The sequence below is a fragment of the Phascolarctos cinereus genome, unplaced genomic scaffold (genome assembly GCF_003287225.1).
Source record: "Phascolarctos cinereus isolate Bilbo 61053 unplaced genomic scaffold, phaCin_HiC Scaffold_726;HRSCAF=1367, whole genome shotgun sequence".
In the NCBI taxonomy this organism is placed as follows: domain Eukaryota; kingdom Metazoa; phylum Chordata; class Mammalia; order Diprotodontia; family Phascolarctidae; genus Phascolarctos; species Phascolarctos cinereus.
The window spans coordinates 68909979-68926186 of NW_027556098.1; the positions used below are offsets into that span (position 1 = coordinate 68909979).

Consider the following 16208-nt stretch of genomic DNA (forward strand, 5'->3'; position numbering starts at 1 on the left):
ACTGAAAACTTACAGGTCCCTAGAAATATTTGTGAAAACAGTTGCACAAAACCCCTGAAGCTTGGGACAGTACATTCTCGACACTGGAAGCAGGCCTACCTTAACAAGGAGTTTAAAATTCAAGTAACTGGCTCTTCAGGGTCAGGGTTGAGGCAGTGGCAGTAGACAGTGAAGGGCAGTGGCAGTGGAGGCTTCAGCTATCGGGATTTCAATGATGGCAGGTCCAGAATCAGACAGTCAGTATTTAGTTCACTGGTTTTGAGAAATACTTCAATTCATACACCCTTAATGGCAGAAAGAATTGTGTGCTGGCCACTTACAGAGGAATCACTTTACTCATACTTCACTTCAAAGCAAGGTCTAAAAAAACTCCAGCAGTGAAAGCAACATAAATGGAGTCCAGTGTGTGTGTGTGTGTGTGTGTGTGTGTGTGTGTGTATGTGTGTATGTGTATACTTTGTCCATAATCAAGTTCCCTGGCTGAAGGACCTCCTGTCAACTTAGCATGTGATCTGCAAGTCTTGAAATAAAACATGAACTCAGAAGAAAAAAAAAAACTCAAGTAATTGGCTGGGATCATGAGCAAACAGTGCAAAAAAAAAGTCAGACCATAGAATCTTTCTTTATTAACAAAGAAGATCAAAACATACAACCAAAAGAAGATAACAAAGTCCAAGTTCCTACATCCAAAACCTCCAAGAAAGCATAAATCATTCCCAGGCCATAGAAGAGCACAAAAAGGAGTCTGAGAACAAGTAAAAGAAGTAGAGGAAAAACTGGGAAGAGAAATTAGAATAATGCAAGAAAATAGTGAAAAAGTAGTCAACACCTTGCTAAAGAATACCCCCCCAAAAAAATATTGAAGAAATAACACCGTTTAAAAAAGCCTAACCCAAATGACAGAAGATGTCCAAAAAGCCAATGAGGAGAAGAATGCCTTCAAAAGCAGAACTGGACAGATGAAAAAGGAAGTCCAAAAGCTCACTGAAGAAAATACTTTCTTAAAAATGAGAATGGAACAAGTGGAAATTAGTGACTTTTTGAGAAATCAAGACACTGTAAAACAAAACCAAAAGGGTGAAAAAATAGAGGACTGTGAAATATTGGATTGGAAAAACAACTGACCTGGAAAATAGATCCAGGAGACATAATTTTAAATTATTGGACTGTATGAAAGCCATGATCAAAAAAAGAGCCTAGACATCATCTTTCAAGAAATTATCAAGAAAAACTGCCCTGATATTCTAGAACCAGAGGATAAAATAGACATTGAAAGAATCCATCAATCACCTCCTGAAAGAGATCCCCAAAAGAAAACTCCTAGGAATATTGTAGCCAAATTCCAGAGTTCCAGGTGAAGAAGAAAATATTGAAAGCGGCGAGAAAGAAACCATTCAAGTATTGTGGAAACACAATCAGGATAATACAAGATTTAGGAACTTCTACATTAAGGGACTGCAGGGCTTGGGATATGATATTCTGGAGGGCAAAGGAGACAGGATTTCAGCTAAGAATCACCTACCCAGCAAAACTAAGTATAATCCTTCAGGAGAAAAAAATGGACATTCAGTGAAATAGAGGAATTTCAAGCATTCTTGATAAAAAAAAAGACCAGAGCTGAATAGAAAATTTGACTTTCAAAATACAAGACTCAAGAGAAGCATGAAGAGGAATTTCAACTTCATCTTAGGGCTCCTTGGGGAAAAAAAAGAAAAACAATTTCAGGAACTATGTTATTTTTACCTTCTCCCACTTAAAACTGGAGCTCGTACAGGAAGTGTTATTTCACTGAAAATCACTGACACCATAATAATCTACTCTATTCTATTCTGTCTTTCTATTTCCATGTGTGAGGAATCTGTATTAAGTGCATTTTAAATGTTGTATAAAGCCTAATTATGACATATATTGAGCTTCATGCTCCTCTCACCCAAGCTGTGTGAGATGGAAATGATCTACACACACACACACACACACACACACACGCGCGCGCGCGCGCGCACACACACACACCCCTGAGTTTCTCTCACCTGTCCAGGTGGGACATTCTAGGCTGTAGATCTAAGGGATTAGGCAAGGATGGAAGAAAATAGAATGGTCTTGAATACTGGGTGGCTATACATTGTTCATTATCCCTCCACCCTCATGTTTTTCCTTTCTCAGACCAAAAATGTATCTGACTGGCATAGAGAGTAGACAGGAAGTGGAAGAGGTAGGAATTTGCATATTATTTCACACATACATTTATGTCAGATATAGTACCTTTATATAAGAGTATGATTTTAGACTTGGATTTCTATTAATCCCACCCACTATGCAATGAGCCCTACCTCTTTTTGAGATTATTCGTGCCATATAGTAAATATTGGTATATATACAGTCATGTCCATGAGATCATGGAAAGACAATTTTCCCCATTGAATAAAGTGACTTTTCTCTTAAGAGAGTCTGCCATCTTTATGCATGGATAATGATGAAAGTTTATGTCATGATTGAATAAATACTCTGTTCTTTTTTTAAATTTTCATTTTTTTTAATTTTTAGACAGTTGGGGTTAAGTGACTTGCCTAGCGTCACACAGCTAGTAAGTGCCAAGTGTTTGGTCTGAGGCCGGATTTGAACTCAGGTCCTCCTGACTTCAGGGTTGGTACTCTATCACTGTGCCACCTAGCTGCCCCAATACTTTGTTCTTCAATGAAAATTTTTTTTTAAAAAAAGAATATTTAGAACTCAAGAAATTTTAGAAATGTTAGTTGAGAAAGTCATGGTATTTCCTAAATGGGAGCATTAAAGAGTAAAAATTCATCAGGTCCACATAGTAGTTTTCTAAAAAAACAATTATGTTATGGAACTCAAAAAATATGAATAAACAAAGACAGAAACAATAAACATATTAGTTATTTACCATAACATAGTGAAATTGTAACTTATACGGAGATTAACACCATCTGATACAGATATAAATGAAGACTTAAAATTACATTCTGGACAATGAATGAGTTGAAGAATGAATCATAGAAACAATTATGTGAAAGAGAAATAACAATGAGATAATATACTACAATGTTTGGGATACTGCTAAAGCAGCCATTATATCTATGAAACATCTACAATATTCCAAGCAGTGTGCTAGTCATTGGAGTTACAAGGGGAAAAAAAAACACCAAGAAGAAACCCTCTGTTCATTGATTTTAAATTTGAAAAGATCAATAACTGGCCGTATGATATACCTTTTCCTGTCCTGATCTCCCCCAAAGTGGGGGAAAGGTGGTTAAAATGATGAGATTAAAAATTAATAAGATGTATTCAAAACAGAGAAGTAATGAAAGATAATTTATCAAAACCTACTCTACTTAATCATTTGCTGCTTGCAGAAATAAAAATTTAATAAAAACCAATGATTACATGTAAAATATGGAGATATGGACTAGACCTGTGATTCAATTGTGGGAAGAAACTCCCTCTACCAATGAAGTATTGCCTAGAGAACTAAGAATATGAGTGTCTTGCATAGGGTCACACAGCTTAGATGTGCAAGGGGCAGGATTGGAACCCAAATAATTCTGGTTTTGAGACCAGTTCTTTATTAAGTATGCCACATTGTCATTACTAAATATAAAGTACCTATATCAACAGAATATGAAATACGGATTGTAAACAATCTAATCTCAAAAAGAAAAAAGTGGTAGAGGAGAAATCAAAGAAAAAAACCTAATAAGTAGATTTATGCCAAATGTTTAAAGAGCTATTAATATGCATGTACCATAAATTTCCCTTAATCAATGAGAAAAAAAAGTTATCTAGCTTCATTTATGAAATCAATATGTTCCTAACATTTAAAACAGGTAAAACAAAACAAAAAAGAAAGAAAGAAATATAAACTGATGTCACTAATAATCATTAAAAATTTGAAATTTGAAATTTTCTTTTTTGTTTTGACATCACTTATATTTTCAAGAGTCAGCTTGAGCAAAAGAGAGAGTTCAAAATAATGAACCAAAAAGTGAACTGAATTTGAAATTATATGCATTATTCCACAATTATAGTTTCAGCCTCTACAAAGAAGGGAGGGAGCTACATTTTTTCATCGATTTGGAGAGACAGGCTTGGCCATTATAATTAATTTAGTTTCCATAGTTTTCTTGTTCTTTTTACTTACTGTTATCATCATTGTGTAGGTTGTTTTATGATCTGTGAAGCATTTCACATGCCTTCCTCGTTTGTTTTTCTGTGATCTTCTTACTGTATAGCAGCAACATAGTTTTATGTTCCTTTACCACAGTTTGTTTATTTAGTCATAGAACAAATCGGTATCTACTTTCCTTCCATTTCTTTGTACAACACACAATTCTATAAATATTTTTGGCATATATGTGGACTTTCTTTCTACATTTGATCTTCTTAGGTTCTGTATCCATTTATGAGATCTCTAGGTCAAAACATACAGCAAAATTTAGTCACTTCTTTAGCAAAATTTTAAATTGCATTCCAGAATGATTGCACCAATTCATGCCTCAACCAAGAGTACATTAGTGTACCTGTCTTTCCACAGCATATCCAGTATTAACTATTTTCATTTTTAATCATTTCTGCCAATTTTATAGGTAAAAAGTTTCACCTCTTGGCTATTTTTGGTATATGCCACATGCGTTAGTTATACCCTGATGTTGTTAAATATCTATAATAATGAAGCACTATCCAGAAAGCTTGTTCATCTAACCTTACATAGATTCTGCAGTGTGATGGGCAAGTAGAAAAAAGTGGAGAAAAAAATGAGAAGAACTCTAAAAATCCTTAATTGTTCAAAATTAATTTCACTTCTTTCATTATATGAGTACGTTTTCTGAGAAGCTCTTATACTGCTGTCTATTTCAATTATACAAAAATTATATTGTCAGTAAGAGTCATGATGATCAGCAGGATTATTTCACTCGTGGCTTGAATATTTCCCATTAAATTATCTTGAAATGGAAAATCAATAAATCAACACGTAATGCTTATGTTGTCTTATCTAACTAGACAATTTGTTGCCATCATCACTTCCCACTTATGTCAATATAGAAGAAAAAAGTTGTATCTTCTGTTTTCCATGATGAAAGTCATCGCATACTTTGACCAATCAAGGAGCATTTATGAAATGTCTGTGATTTTCCAAGCACTGTGCTAGGTAATTAAGCTTACAAAGACAAAAAAAGAAAATGAAGAAAGAACATTTTCCTCCTTCAGGGAGTTGTCTTGGGAAATATAGCATACACGCGCGCGCACACACACACACACACAGAGGTGTGTGTGTGTGTGTCTGTGTCCGTGTGTATCTGTGTGTGTGTGTCTCTCTGTGTGTATGTCTGTATACATATATCACCGCCATGTCCAATAAACAATATTATTTAAAGGGGCATTAGCAGCTGGGGTTGAGATAAGAAAACGTCATGAGGTGACCTTTCAGGAAAGCTCTAGAGGAAACTAATGATTCTAAAAAGTCCAGGTAAAGAGATAGTGCATTGTAGGCATGGGAGTTAAAATCATTCTGTGAGAGAATGTCAAATTGAATTGACATATATTTATCTGTAAGATGTAGACTCTGGAAATAATTTGCAGTGTAACTTTGGAAAAAAATACTCCACCCTTAAGAGTGCTAGTTTTCTCATATGTAAAATGCAAGTTGTGTATTAGCTCTATGAGGATTTTCCACCTCTAAAATTCCTAATTGTCAATTATGGATGACAAGTAATAAAATAAAATTAAAGATGTTTTGGTTTTGTCCTTAATTTTTTGAGATCAAGATAAAGAATAGTAGCTAACATTTATTCCCACAAATCTTCCTCAGTGGTGGCATCAAAGATAGACTTCTGTGCTTGAGGAGTTTTTACTTAATCCTGGAATTGCATTTCTGTTCTTTTCAGTCTTCATCATGCAACTTATACAAATAAAACATACACAGTATTACTTGGAGATAATTTCAGAGACAATGTATTAGATGAGACTCTCAAAGTGGATGTCTTATTGACATCTTAAAGTCCATTCCTTCTGAAAAAAAACTTCCTTGTTCCTTCTTAGACTTAATAACTTCCCTCTGTGATTATTTCCAGTTTATCATATAACTATATGAATATATATATATACAAACATATATTCACACATACATATATGTTTATATATAATCTCTCTATATATATGTGTATATAAATATATATGTAATATGGACACATATCTCATTTGTACATAGTTTTTTGCCTGTTGTCTTCTACATTAAACTGATCTTCCTCAGACCAGTAAATATTTTTTTACTTTTCTTTTGCCTTTTCTATCCCCCAAAGTGTCTGACATATATTAAGCACTTAATAAATTGTTTGTTTTATTGATTGGATCTTGAAGAACATCAGAGAACTAGGAGGTAGATGTGAGAAGGGAGAATGTTCCAAGCATGAAGGGACAACCAATTAAATGATGAGTTCAGAAACAGTGTTTTATGTGAGAACAGCAAGAAGACCAGTGTTATTGAATCAAAAAGTAAGGTATAAGAAGACTGGAAAAGAAGTTGGGTTAAAATGCTTTAAAAGTCAAGCAGAACACAATAACACTGATATTGTACAATGATCAACTATGATAGACTTAGCTGTTCTCAGCAATACAGTGATCCGAGATAATTTCAAAAGACTCATGATGGAAAATGTTATCCATATCCAGAGAAAGAACTATGGAGTCTGAATACGGATCAAAGCATACTATTTTCACTTTTTTTCATGTTTTTCCCTTTTGTTCTGTTTTTTTTTCCTTTCATGCATGATTACTATGGAAATATATGTGACATGAATGCACATGTATAACCTATATCAGATTGCTTGCCATCTTGGGTAGGAGGGAGGAAAAGAAGGGAAGGAGAAAAATTTAAACTCTAAATCTATAAAAATAAGTGTTGGAAACTATTTTTACATCAAATTTGAAAAAAATAAAATAGTATATTTGATCCTAGATATAATAGGGAGCCACTAGAATTCATTGAATAGGTGTCAGAAATGAACTTTAAGAATACCACTTTGCTTGGTGGTGATGTTAGATGAGATAAGAGGGCATATGGAGAGATGTTCCACAAGACTTTTCAATAGACTGTATATGGGAGATGAGAAAGAATGAAGAGTAGAGAATGATATTTATGTTGTGAACCTGGGTGGTTGGGATGGTGGCCGGGAGTACAGTGGAGCCCTAGAATATAATAGGGAAGTTAGAAAAGGTGAAAATTTTGGGTAAAAGATAATGAATTAAGATTTAGACATGTTGAATTTAAGATACTTCTGAGATTTCCAATTCAAGATGTCCAATAGACAGTTGGAGGTGAAAGACTGAAGCTCAAGAGAGATGTTTGGGACAGATAAGTAGATATCAGAATCATATGCATAAGAAATGATATTAGAATCCATGGGAGCTGATGAAATCACCAAGTGAGATAATATAGAGGAAGACGAGAACAGGTCCTAAAAAGGATCACTTGAGGACATTCACATTTTCTAGAAGTGACCTGGAAATATCAACAAAGGAGACAGAGAAAGAGTAGTTAGATAAGTAGGAGGAAAGCCAAGAGAGTGTAGCATCGCAACAGCCTAGAAATAAGAGATTATTAAGGAGAAAGTGATTGATAGTTTCAAAGGCTGCAAAGAGGTCAAGGAGAATGAGGATTTTAAAAAGGCCATTGGATTTTGCAATTAATAAATCATATGATTTTCTTTAAAACTGTGAAATGGTCCATCCTCTCCCAATTTCATATATTGCATTTCTGAACAGGTGGGTCTTCATAAATTTCTGTGACCCAAAAGATCATCTCATATCCAATGCTGTGTTATAGCTAAGGCTAATTTCATAGTTCAGACATACAGTTCATTTATGGGGCCTTATTCAAAGCCTTCCTAATTGGTAGGACCTGTCACTAAAAGTTGTGTTCTGCTAGGATAGTCTGTCAGAGTGCATTGGAATGCCTCCCTATGAGGAGACATCAGAATAGTGCTTTAGGTAGAGTTTTCACCCACCCCTAATCTCAGTATGCTATGTCATTAATTAGCCATCCTGAAGATAATATTGAAATATTTTCATCATTCATGTTATATATGAGATGTGCCATCTTGAGGTTATCAGTAGGCTTTTTCATAAAATGTAGTTGCTTCTTTTAGAAAAGTACGGTAAGGCATTATGCACATTTTGATATATTTGAAATGTGTGGTGGTACAACTTTAGCTTAATTTTTTTCCCCAAAATTGCCTTTCTGTAGGGAAATTAGGAATATAGCACTCTAATTACTACATAAAATAATGCTTTTTATTAAGGTTTATGAATACCTTTTCATTTAAAAAAGGGGTTTTTGTCAAAATTGTTATTTTCTCAGAGTCTGGCATTCCCTACCTATCAATACAATTCTTAGGAGAAAATTAAGTGAATCTTCTTTGAAAAACCACAAGATTCAATTTGCACCATGATATACTTAAGGAATCCAATTAACCTTTCATTATTTTATATGGTATGGATTCAGTTCCACAAATGGATCTTTAATGTAAATGATTTCTATTTCTCACCATGTATTTCCATTTCTGACTGCTAAAAGCAACATTTAAAAATTAATTATAGCAGTTGAAATGGGAGTTATGAATAGTGTGCATAATGGTACCAGAAATGGGGGTCTTGGGTTAAACTGAGAAAATGGTGATTACCTGAGATTTCCCTACATAAGTTAATTGTAAGTCAGCATTAAACTATAAAACCAGTTAATTCAAAGACAAAGGTTTATTAAAAGTGTCATTTTTTGCCAAATGAAATAATGATGTTAAGTGAAAGATAATTTATTCTATTGCTGATGTAGAGTCTATAGTTGTTTGCTCCTCTAATTAACCTCATTCATTGTTGTAGCTGTTTTAGTAAATATATTCTATATTTATTGTTGAATTTTTAAACCTTTGCCTCTTCCTTCGATGAACCAGATTAGCCTATTGATTTCTAAATGGGAAATACAGAGTGCAAAGATTCAGGATATGAGAAAAGTCTTATGTGTAAACTATTGTGTTATAGTTTACTAAATAGCATGTTGAGGGAAAGAAAGATTGATAGAGAATGAATGAGTTTTTAGTATTGTTCTATATAGTTAGAACTGTTTCTTTTTCAGGACTAGAATTGCTTTTTTTCCCCTTTAGACCACTAAGTTATTGTTATAAGCGTAAACAGAATTTTGATTTCTATGTAATATTTTTTACAATGAACATTTTAAAAGTCTCTTTACTTTTAAAATATGTAAATAAAATGTCTTACAGCCATATTTTACTTTTCAAAAAATCACATTTCTAATTTATAAAGGAAGACAGTTTTAAAAAGAGAAATCAGTATTTAGCCATTCACTTTCCAGGAATCTTTCCATGAATTCATTTATTAAGCAATGAGAGACATGTTTATAGGCATTCTGAATTTCAAATGAGTTTCTACAGGAGTGGTGTGAAACAAACAGAAAAGGGACCACTGATGTCTACATAAGGATTCCTACAGGAATATAGTGACTGTTTAAAAATATGTTGCTATTTTATTGTATTTTCTTAAATATTTCTCTAGTACTTTTTTATCTGGTTATCTGGTTTCAGCTGCACTTAAGAGTTTTGAATAGCAAATGCGTATTTGAATTGTCTGTTCTAGACATTCCATTTATAACTATAGTTTCACCTACTAAGACTCTTGATAAATGGTTTCGTGTAATTTCATGTTTTCATGTAGCTAATCCTGATTCTCTTCTGTGACATAAATTGTATTTGATAAGTTGACCATTGTCTTTAGCTCCAGTTGTTATGCCCCAACACTTCAGTCAAAGAAAAATATAATGTCACTGTTAAGATATGTACCATATGTATATTGCAGCTTTCTTTGAATCTACTGTTTTAAAAGAATTTTTTAAAAAATAAAATATTATCAACTCAAATAGCTTAAAGACTTAAAATATTAACAGCCTTTAAGAAGTCCAATTAACATAATTAAGCATAGACCTATATGTGAATAAAATTCCCTGCCACCTAATATATATGGATGGTTTTTAAATCAGTCTTACTACAGATAAAAGCGTTTGTTCATTCAATAGATGTGTAATTGATTCAAGCCTTTTCATCTTTCTCCATGTCATAAATAGTAAGTCACTTTGGAAGTAATCTGTGTCAAACCCCCACATTTTATAGATCATAAAACTGATTCCCATGTGAAATGACTTGCTTAAAGCCACACAGATGAATAGAGTTCTGAACTTGGAGTCAGAAAGTATTGAATTTAATTTCGGCCTCAGATAAATGTCTAGCTATGTGACAATGAGCAAGTCACTTAGCCTCTCTGTATCTCAGTTTCCTTATCTGTAAAGTGGACATAATTTTATAGCATCTACCCCCCCACACACCAAGGGTTGTTGAGAGGATAAAACAATACTTATAAAGTACTTTGCAAATCTTAAAGTGCTAAATGAATGCTAGTTTATTATTATTATTCATTATTTACCCAAGTCCTCTGACTCCATATCTTTTAGTTTCCACTGAATCATGCCCAATGCATTGGAATCTCCATTAAAAATGTAGCACTTCAAGTATCTGCCCAGGGGCTAAGAATAGACATACAAAAGGGAAATGGTCCCAGCCATCGAGGAACTTCTGTCAAAATGATCTTCCAAAACTACAGGTCTGACAAGGACATTTCCTTACTTAATAAACTCCAGTAGCATCTCTTATCTCTAGAAACATCAGTTCTCCTATGTGGCATTTAAAGCCCCTCTCAATCTGGCTCCAACTTTGATTTCCAGCCTTATTTTACATTACTAGCTTTTTACCGACTCTACAACCTTCAGACTTTCTGATTGTTGCTCATATATCATGCTTTGCCCAAACTGTGACAATGTCTGGAACACTGTACTCTCACCTCTTGTCTCACCTCTCTTCATATAATCACTGGTTTTGATCAAGATAAAACTCAACTACCCCTATGTGAAACCTTTTCTGATGTCCCCAGGTGCTAGTACTCTACCCCCAGCCATCACTTTATACTTATTTCAAATATATCTATATATGTACATGTTATTTCCCACCCCCAAAATAATAAAGTTACTCGAGGGAAGGGGATGATTCCCTCTTGTCTTTGGATCCCTATTTCCTAACCGACTGTCTAGTACCAAGTAGGCACTTAAAAATGTTTGTTGCTTGATATCCAGTGATCTCTGCGTACCCATGAACACAAGGTTCTAGTAGTAATATACTGCAGCCTATTCATTCTCAATATGTTTCTATTGCCATTTGACTACTGACCATTTTGATTGGAGATTAGTTTTTGTTATTTATAACCATATAACATATGGTATGATATATCTAGAAAATTCATCCTTGAGAGCTTTTGTAATTTTTTTTTTCATCCAGGAAGGAATTCTTCTAATGTCTGGTTCATCTTTTCAATAGCATATCCTATACTGGGACAGAAGAAATTAGAAGTAATTGTTCTACTATTATCAGTGATGAGAATAGATCACTATAGAAACACTGACCATTGTATTGTTTTGTATCCATGTGTTGTCTTTCCAGTTATATCTATAAATTTGGTTAGGATGACTTGGCTTAGTTGAGTTTCACTACATTATTTTTTGCTCTTTCATATTTGCCTTCAGTGCTTTTCACAATTTATATGGCTTTTCTGCTAGAAATCATCCATAATTCACTTATATAATAATGATTTTTATTCTTAATAATCTTTTCCCAGGTACCAATATTCTTCACATGGTAAAGAAAACATATATATGCTAGCTGAGATGATTTCTGCGCCCTTTTGATCCCCTTGTTATATATATATGTTTTGTGTTTTTCATGTTTTTCTTTGAAATAGTGTTTATCAGATTGAATGTTTTAATCTTTATTGATTTCCCATTTTTCAGAATCAACATTTTAGTTAGGTCACATTAGAGCTAATATAAATGCGTATATTTTCTTATTCTGAGGTTTATACTTTCTTATAGTAATGACATTGATTTTGATTTTTTCATAAATAAGTTGGTAGTCTCCATTCACACAAATGACTGATTTTTAAATAACTTCGACATCAATGATAAATCACTTTTGTCTATTAAAATATGGCCATTTTCATTTTTGTGACATTGTTTTAGGGTCATTATGTCAACTCTTCAATTCTCTTCTTGAATAAAGTACTCTTAAACTATAGACCTAAGGCTTCCAAGTATTGTACAAAACTTTACTTTCTTTCATTCCTTAGTCCTGAATTATATTTCCAAAATATTTTTAAACACCCACTCTTGTACTCATTTCTATTTTGAATGTACTGAACTTCAATGTTTATATCAGGTTTTTAGGAGACTTTGTCTATGTCTTTATCCTCCACTACAGGTACATAGGCATATAAAGTACAATTATTTCTACAGTGGTCCTTTTTTTCTTATTCTAATCATGAGCACTGCAAGGCGAGATGGTGGTGGCCATAGCAAGTTTTTTACTACCCTGAGAAGCATTGTGAAACTATCTGCTTTATTTACATCTCCGAGGAGAATCTAGGAGCCTTATATACAGCTACAAATATTTTATAGCTTCAAGTTTCATGTATAATGAGAATGTCAATATTGATTTTGTGCAGTTCTAGTACTAGTATATCAATTCACTTTTTTGAACATTTATAGTGCCAACATTTTAAGTTAGTATTTATAGATGGTCTAAAAATAGTGATTCTTTATAAAAAACAAAAAAAACCCTTTTCCATTGTCCCTATTGAGGACAAAGGTACAAAGGGTAAGTATGAGGAAGCAGTCTGCTAATGTTTGCACTAGAAGGATACAAACTTGGTGGTCTCTGAGTCAAGAAAACCAAAATTCAAATTGTACCTTAAATATTTAATTAGTAATGGTGGAGTTGTCATGTAAATCTGCAAAATGATAGGGGTTGAATTCATTGGCTTCTATGGTCCCTTCTAGCCTAAATTTAGAAGTCTATGGCATAGGAATAGGCAAAACATCTGTACTTTCTTTGAGATAGGGAATTTTCAATGTGGAAACGTTCGCAACCAATACATATCGCAACCTACCTGTAATATAGCAGGTAAGCATATCTTAAATTGCTGTCTGAGGCAGGATAAGTTAAGTGGCTTACTCAGGGACATACCTAGAAAGTGTGAAACAGGATTTGAATCCAGGATTTCCTGACTGTAGTTTGAGTACTCTTTCTACCATTCCAACCCTGGAAAGGTTGTGAGACCAAAGGTTGATGCATGATGGAGATAACTTTCAGTAGAGTGTGTAGTATGTAATGACCTCAAATTTTGCTTTATATTTCTGAAACTTAAAGACAGATACTTGATTTTTAAAAATTAGATTTATCAACTTTCTCAAACTTTTAAATGCATGTTTTAACCCTGGGAAGAGTTTAGCTCTAACAAAACCTTAAAAAATGAGATTTATATGAAACGATTGTTATTTTGTGTCTTTTGCAGAATAATATATGGATTTTCTTTTCATTTTGGAGAATGACGGCTTTACTGAATGGTTAATTTGTATCAATAAATCTTTGTGACAGAATAAGAATAGGAAAATTTTAATGATTTGCTTGGAAATTTGATGAGGTTTTATTTTGCATTATAAAATATTCTCTCCTTTATCTGTTTTTCCCCTTAAAACATGTTTTCTGGATTTTCTTCTTTGCTTGTATCATATTTTACTTAATAATTGTATATTGTCCTCTCCTTTAGTATACTATAAACCCCTTAAAGATAGCAAATGCATTGTTTTTCATCTCTGTATACCAATTGGTTAGTATCTTTAGGTTTTTGTTGTTGTTCAATTGTTGGAGTCATGTCCGACTCTTTGTTGGCTCCATTTGGGATTTTCTCAGCAAAGATACTGGAGTGGTTTACCATTTCCTTCTCTAGCTCATTTTACAGATGAGGAAACTGAGGCAAATAGGGTTAAGTGACTTGCCCAGGGTCACACAACTAGTATGTGTCTGAGGCTATATTTGAGCTTACGAAGTTGAACTTACGAAGTTGAGTCTTCCTGAATCCAGGCCTGGCATTCTATCTTGATATTAGTAGTTGTATGTCCAAAGTATCAATATATTTATCCAGTTGATTTACTCTTAAGATTGGAAACAATTTAATATTCCACTGTTTCATTGAAGTGAATGTGCAACTATATGAGCTCAAAGAATGCATTATCATTTCTGTTATATACATTTGTACTATTTGTCACTGAAGATGTATATAACTAACCCAAATTGTCTTCATATGCTGTCTGTTCTATAAACCAGCAGTAATAATTCTAAAAAGAGTTGTTTTAATGCCATTTGATGCATGAGAACTATTTAAGATTTAGACAACAATGATATTGACAACAACAGTGAAGATGGTGATGTGATGATGATGATGATGATGATGATGGTGGTGGTGATATTTAGTTAATCTTTCCTACCTGATTAGTCTTTGGAAGAATGTTTACTTCTGTCTTTTAAATGTTTCTTCTAGAATCATAGATATGTTTTGCACATTTATCTGTCCCAAATGTTGTTTTGGATATTTTTTTTAAGGAATTGTGTATCTAAATGTTTTAAATGTACCATCTTCTGGTTACAATATTTTTTTTCTTCTAGAAAATCAGAGTGCCATTTCAATTTTGCAGCTGTTTCAATGATGTAGAAGCTGGGATTATATCTTTCTGAATTGGCTTTTACATAGACAAGTCCATTTGGTCCAGTATTTTGATGTTCCTAGTTTCAGCATAGCATATATTTGTAACTAACCAGATGCTTTCTTGTCTTTATAATATATTCAGCTATTTTAAAATATGGTGTTGAGGATCTTCTTGGAAATGTTGAGAGGAGGGAGACCTCATATGAAATATGAAAAATGAAGAAAATTGCCAAATACATCTTTGTTTTTGTAAAAATTATGTCTCTAACAGAAAACTGCCTTGTCACCTACCACTTTTTATCATAGGTCTAATATTTGCATAAAATATTGTTTCAAATGTTACCTTTTTGCTCACAGTGAACATTCCCTTTGGGCTTCTGTCAGTACTTGAGTCTAATTACAAATGACTAATGAGATACTTACATTAAGAGAATCCTGTAAGAAGAGGGGAACTGTCAAAAGTCAGCTCAGCATTTAACCAGACAATATATTTTATTTGTTTAACCAGAAGATGGCACTGTGGAGCATAAATTGACTGAGGAAGACATTTCCTCCTGGGAAAGTGCAAATACCATGGCTTTGGGCACTACCTTCCCTCAGGTCATACTTCTGCTCCCCACACTTTAGGACTCTCTTCCTTCTTATACAGAGTAGGAATAGGGGTGGGAAGATGAATGAGCAATAAATAAATGAGTAAAAATGATCCATCATTGTTGCTGCCCATCAGCTTCTTTTAGTTTTCCTTTCATAGCCCCTGTTACTGTTTTATGACCTGGCATAATCTAGTCCTGCCTAAACCACAGATCTCATCTCTTCTTGGACTAGGGAAAGGTATTCTTTTCAACATGGAACTCCAAATTCCAAGATCCTTAACTATTCCATGAATAGCCTCATTTTCTACCACTTAAGAAATGATGTAAGTTGTATTGAATTGTAGGTATACTGGGAAAAAATGACTATTCTATTTGCCATTTTATTGGATTTTAGTAACTTTTCTCAAAAAAGTAGTTTTTTTTGTTGTGGTGGGTGGTTATTGTGGCTGTTTAGTCATATTCGCTTGTGTCTGACTGTCCATGATGACAGTTGGGATTTTCTTGGGAAAGGTACTGGAGTGTTCTGCCATTTCTCTGGCTCATTTTACAGAAGAGGAAACTGAGGCAAAAGGGTTCAGTGACTTGACCAAAACCACAGAGCTAATAAGTATCTGAGGCCAAATTTGAACTCAAGATGAGTCTTCCTGACTTTAGATCTGACATTCTATCTACCGTGCAACCTAATTTTGCTTATTGATGCTCTGACTTTCTGTTCTAGATACCAGACACAGTATATGTCCTTAAATTCATTTCTTCTTAGGGAACCAAAATGGTATTGTCTAATTACAAATTCCTGTGCATTACAAAATACAAAAACAAAACAAAACAAAAAAAAGCAAACTTCTGAGTGAATAATAGTTACCTCCCCTTTTCCCCTAACAACTACCACCACCACCACCCTAAGAGAGTCACCATGGAGTAGTTGATTAAGAGCTGGCCTTGGATTCA

General features: G+C 33.7%; 1 pseudogene; it reads left to right on the forward strand.

The window, feature by feature from the left end:
• Window positions 1-214: 214 nt before the first annotated feature.
• Window positions 215-424, forward strand: LOC110198778 (ATP synthase F(0) complex subunit k, mitochondrial pseudogene; annotated as a pseudogene).
• The last annotated feature ends 15784 nt before the right edge of the window (window positions 425-16208 follow it).